The 6,173-nt window shown below is 35.4% G+C and overlaps 1 pseudogene; it reads left to right on the top strand.

Annotated features, from left to right (window-relative positions):
• The first annotated feature begins 3,002 nt into the window (after positions 1-3,002).
• On the top strand, positions 3,003-5,019 carry LOC125857190 (probable metal-nicotianamine transporter YSL7; annotated as a pseudogene).
• Positions 5,020-6,173: the final 1,154 nt, after the last annotated feature.

The following is a 6,173-nucleotide window of genomic DNA, read 5'->3' as shown; positions in this document are numbered from 1 at the left end:
AGTGACAAAACATTTAATTTCGTAGTAATTTTTTGTCCACTAAAGTTTCCCACCAAAAAATAATTTTGTGCCATTTATTAGGTATCATTAGCAACGAATTTTAAGTTATTAGTGACACAAAATATTGTCGCTAATAGTGCATTCAATTTGCGAAAAGCTATTGTTTACCTTAAAATAGTTATTATTTTTTATACGAAAAAGGTTTCGTCATAAAAAATAACTTGTGACAAGAACAACAAATTATAGTTCGTAGTTAAAGGGTGTAAGCTTTAGCCACAAAATTTTCTACTTATTTGTGAGCTTAGTTTTTGTCACTAATAAATAAGCAATTAGTGATGATTATTTTATTGTCTCTAATCAACATGTGATTTAGTGACGATCATTGTTTTGTCACAAATTAACCATTTCAGACAAATAATTAACCATTTTCTACGAAAAAATAAAATAAAAAATAACGTTATATTTTCTACACTTCTCTATGATTACAACCCTACAAGAAAAAGGATTAATACCAACCAAATTTAGCTATGAGTTGAGAAGCTTGTCCATAAATGTACCCTTTTCGATATTACTTTTTATTGTGGTTGTTAATTATTTGTTTTTTGATAACTCAAGGAATGTAATATGTTCCTTAAATTGATTAAAAAAAAACTTGTCCCTAATACTCTCTATGGGGTCACTTATAAGAGATGAAAGGTAAAAACAAATAAAAATAGGGAATTTTTTTTTACAAATAGCCATTATAGAAAACTTAATTAGGCTCAGCTATAGTTTGCATATTTACAGGTTGTAGCTATAGTTTAAGCTGCTTTGGGCAACCTCATTTTTTATAATTCACACCTCATTTGTATAATTCACGTGTATTTGTATAATTAAGTTATTTTTCATCTTTTTTTCTATAAACTGGCTAGTATCAATTGATTTGTATTTATTTTTGTACAAATTATTTTTGACTGATTAAATCGATTGATAATTGTAGTTTTAGTAGAATAAGTGTTGTATAAATGCATGTCATGCTAGAATCTACTTTATTATGTTCCTATTTACTTATGGTTTTCAGTTTTTCTTTGAAATGGTCATTGGGTTCATTTGATGGCTAGCTATCTTTGCAGGAATACCAACATTTTTTCAGGTACGAGGGTTGTTCTTGATTTTGTTGAAACGCCTTCAGACCTATCCGTGTGAGCCAAATGAAAAACTTTTTATCTTTACTTTTCATCAGCAATGAGAAATTGTCACGACCCAACATACCGGGCCCTGCGGGCACCTACATACTAACACCTAAGTGGGAGAACCCTCATATCCCAACAACTAAAATCATGCGGAACAGTTAGGAAGAACGGAGATAAATGAAATAATAGGGTTTAATAAATGAGAACTTTTTAAAACAACTTTGATTTAAGACTTGTAATGTAATTTACACCCCCAAGTATCTAGTCAACACAGGTAGAGGGGACCTGGTACCAGTAGTGTGGATGAGCAAGTGGTGCAAGAGTTGAGAGCTGAGAAGGTTTAATTATTGAAGACTAATGCCTCATTTAGTAAGGAAGTCAAGGCTCTCAACAAAAAAGTTATTCAGGCTCGTGAGGCTGCAAATGAGGGAATGTCCTTGCTAATGCGCACCCTTAATCCCCTTCCCCTTCCATCCTAAATGAGTCTTATTTCCCTTGTTTCTTCATCTCTGTGTCGAAACTCTAGTGGTTATGTGTACAGTTTTGGCTGACTCATATGGTTAGCTTTTGTGATCTAATGCAAATTGTTGGTATGACCTGTTCAGTATGTTTCTTATTTTCTTTATGCTTACATGTGCATGCTCTGTGTGGCCCATGGCCATGAATTTTTAATTGCTTTGCATACAACTCGCATATATTTACTGCTATTCCTTTTCAATGATGTCAAAAGGGGGGATTTTTGGTAAACTGTTGTGAAATAAGAAGGGAATTGAACAAAGAGGGAATAGTGACATGGGGAATTTATGTACTTTTGAATGAATGCTCAACACTCATGTGAGGCAGTTTTTAGGTTGTTTGTCCTTATCAAAAAGGAGGAAATTGATAAGTATTAATGCTCCCAGATGTTTTGATGATCTCCTCACAAGTTCAGGGACTCAGTTCTCTGTAGAGTATGTTCGTCCAGGATTATCTGCTATACAGCTGGCAAGCTGTCACATTAGTGGTTGGTAAGGTGCCAGTGTCTTGAACCAATCAGAACGGACGAAGTTGTTTGTACATCGGATAATAGCTCTTCACGATTGATATATTCAATCAACAAACAACAAATTCACCATTAATTCAAAGAGAGATATTCAAGCTTCAAAACAACAAGGGACCTAATAGAGTGCATCATTGCTTTCTGTATTAGCTGCTACTTTGATTGCTTGTATTTGTGCGTATATTGTAGGAATTGTTTCGTTATGATAGAAACGTTTCAAACGTTAGGTGAATCATTATAAGAACTTAGTTGTGGGCAACTTAGTGTCTTACGTCAAAGTCTATATTAATCAGTCAGGATTAGTATAGTGGCAATGCACGCATTGATTAGGCTCAGTTAAGTAATAGGTGGTATTACTTAGTGTGTAGATTAACAGGTTAATCTCATTTTGTAAACTGTGTTTTACTGTTTCTTGTGAAGTTAAGTAAAAATAGTTTGAAAATTCATGTGAGACAGGTCGTGGTTTTACTCCTTTGAGCAAGGAGGCTTCCACGTAAAGTTGTGTGTTCAATCTTTAGTTTCAACATTTATTTACATTCTGTTATTGTGCTAAGGACCAGGTCCCATTGCAACTAGTGGACGCATACATTCCAACAAGCAGTTAAAAAGAAGATAAGAAGAGATTGAATGGAACAGTGAGATCTGAAATCAACGGACTTAGCTTCTCATTAGCAAATAGGTCCTTACTTATACACTGTTGTTAGCTAACTATCGTTAATTAGCCTTGTAACTAACTCTCTTAACCAACTAACTAATTCAACTAATTACACATGACATTCATTTTAACAATAATGGTGACAAATACTGGAGATAATGATGATCCAGAATGGGAAGTCGCAGGGGAAACATCAACAAAGAATGCATTCAAGGACAGATATGTTACCCCGTGGAACAAACAAATTACTATGAGGGCAATGGTCACCGGATTGATCCTCAATATAATCTTCAACTTCATTGTTTGCGAACTCAATCTCACTATTGGTATTATCCCTTCTCTCAGTGTCGCTAATGGACTACTGGGATTCGCCGAGATTAAATCATGGACTGCTCTTATTCAACAAAAGAATATTGTTGAAGAAACCTTTTACCAGGCAGGAGAATACCATTATACAGATGTGTGTCGTTGCTTCTGTTAGCATTACTTTTAGAAGTGGGACTGCAAGTTATATGTTGGGAATGAGTCCATACATAGCATCTCAGGCAGATACAGGAAATTTACCAAATAATACTATGACACTTGCTCTTAGTTTGATGCTTCCTTATCTTCTTGTTGTTAGCTTTCCCGCTCTAATCTCAATTCTTGCATTAAGAAAGATGATGATAATGAAGTACATGTTGACGTATCTATGTGGAACGACAATTGCATACATGATCAACTGTTTCCACACTCCTAACGGAGCAAAGCTCCCAAAGAAATAAGTTGGTTCCTTGTTCAAATAGTTTGGGTTTAGCTTTATATTTGGGGTTGTTCAGTGGATATTTACACGTGATGAAGGTTGTGGATTTGCTAACCTGCATACATTTTTTTCCCAAGCCTATGCCAAAAGGTTTTATTTTGATTTCTCGTCGACCTATGTTGGAGTTGGTATGCTTTGCCCCTACATGGTCAACATGTCCTTGCTAATGGGTGCTATAGTTTTGTGGGCTTTCATATAGCCAATGATTGAAGCAAAGAAAGGCGACTGGTACTCTACTCACTTATCTGCAACAAGTCTTCATGGTATCCAAGGATACAAGGTATTTATTGCAATTGCCATGATGCTTGGTCTTTTGCAATTCTTATAGAGCCGGCCTCACTGATTGGTCCCTCGCCTAAAATTACGGAAAAACTGCAATTTTTATATTTAATTATTGGGTTGGTTTGGAGAATAGTGGAGTGATTGCTGAACTTGCTTCACGTGGTTTGATGATGAGCATACTAGATAGAACTTCTGGCTTAACGGGAGATTTCAAGGCTGGTTACTTAACTCTTACATCCCCGCATTCCATATTCTTTAGCCAACTCATTGGAACTGCTATTGGATGTGTCATAACCCCTCTAGTCTTCTGGATTTTCAACTCTGCCTATCGATTAGGTGATCCAGAAGGTTCATACCCTGCACTATATGCTCTCATGTATCATGGAATCGCCCTACTTCGCGTTGAAGGTTTTGGAACTCTACCCAAACATTGCCTCAACCTCTCTATTTGCTTCATTCTAGCTGCTACTCAAATCAACCTAGTGACTCAACTGCTGAAGAAATTTGAGACCAAGTATAGAATTTATTGATTCGTTCTGAGTCCAATGTGCATGTCCATACCATTTTACCTTGGAGGATACTTTGCCATTGACATGTGTCTAGGCTCATTGATCCTATTCAGTTGGAAAATGTATAATGAGCAGAATGCTAAATATTTTGGACCTGCAGTGGCTTCCAATGGCGAATTTAGAGGCAAAATATAGGGCACCGGAACCTGCGATCATATGGTAAAACTACAGATTTTATGTATATATTCTCTAAAATTTGTATAATATTATATTTTGGCACCCGTTCTATAAGAAGTCTAACTGGTCCACATGGTTAAATGTTGAGCTTTTGACCTTCAGGAATAAGGATCATTTTCCATTTAATACATTTTTTGGTGCACCCATATTTGGACCAATCCCCACTTAATATATTATCCTTGGTGTACCCATGTTCAAAAAATTCTAAATTCGCCTCTGAGTCAGTGGCTTCTGGTCTAATATGTGGTGACTCATTGTGGGGAATTCCAACATCTGTTCTTGCTCTAGCTGGTATTAAAGCTCCATTTTGCTTGAAATTTTAGTCACATAATAATTGTCCAAATCACTTTTTGAGTCTTTTGATTGTCTTTAACAATCCACTTTAGGTTATTTAAGCTTAACATGTTATTTTAAGACATGTGTATTTTATTATTAGCACGGTTAAGACAAGTTGTATTTCTATATATTCTTGTTGTTTCAAATTTATAGACGTACCTCATGTGTTTTAATAGAAATTTTGTTTCATTTCTGGTGAACCTTTAATCTTCAACATATACTTCGGTGTACTTCAATTTGTTCACCGAATGTCTATGAAATATTTCACAATGTGAATGACAAAAGGCGCAAATGGAGAAAAATACAAATGTATATGTTTAGTCCAAAACTACTAATTATTAACATCAAATATATGGACAAACAATTTGAAAATAAAAAACTACGATAGAGTGAGATATCAATTGTTTAGTATGGTCTGCTAATCACTAGGAAAAATATGTCTTAGAACCTTGATGACGGCATGGAAACACAGATTAAGTGAGGTAATTCCTTTCTTACAGCCTACTTTTTTCCTCAAGTAATCACCTCTTGTGATTGTCTTTTCCATATCCTTGTTTCCTCTTTTAAAACTCTCACATTCTATTGAAGACTTGTCAAGCCATTGGGGAAAATAGGATCTATGTTAACGCTGGTTTCAAGTCCTTTGATGTAACCAAATGGAATGTTGAAGGCTCTTTTTGGTACGAGTGGATAGAGAGAAGTCAAAAAATGATGAGAAGAACTACTGTGAGCAGTAAGAGGATGGAGTGGATCTGTACTAGGAAACATAATAAATATGGGAAAATTTGGACTCCTTATATGGACGTGAGAATCACCCCCCTCATGAGCTGTCTTTTAGGGTTGAGTTAAGCCGAAGATCCTTTACAACTCAATATACTTTGTAAATCCTAAAACGAGATTGTGATCTTTCTTGTAATTTGCAGGTTTGTGAAAAAAATCAACTGGTAGAGCTCCCTTCACGAATGCTCTAGGCTTGGAGAATGTATGTCTTGTCAAATGTTTTCCTTTAAAATCGATATCATGTTACAACTCACTATGACCTCTTCAAACATTGTAAGACTGATTCTAGGGTATTTTTTTTATGCCTTGGAGTGTCAATGAGAAGTGAGAAATTCAACATTCTTAAGTAGTGCTCCCGGAG

Source organism: Solanum stenotomum, chromosome 1, assembly GCF_019186545.1.
Source record: "Solanum stenotomum isolate F172 chromosome 1, ASM1918654v1, whole genome shotgun sequence".
Taxonomy (NCBI): Eukaryota; Viridiplantae; Streptophyta; class Magnoliopsida; order Solanales; family Solanaceae; genus Solanum; species Solanum stenotomum.
This window is presented reverse-complemented; position numbering and strand designations above follow the sequence as displayed.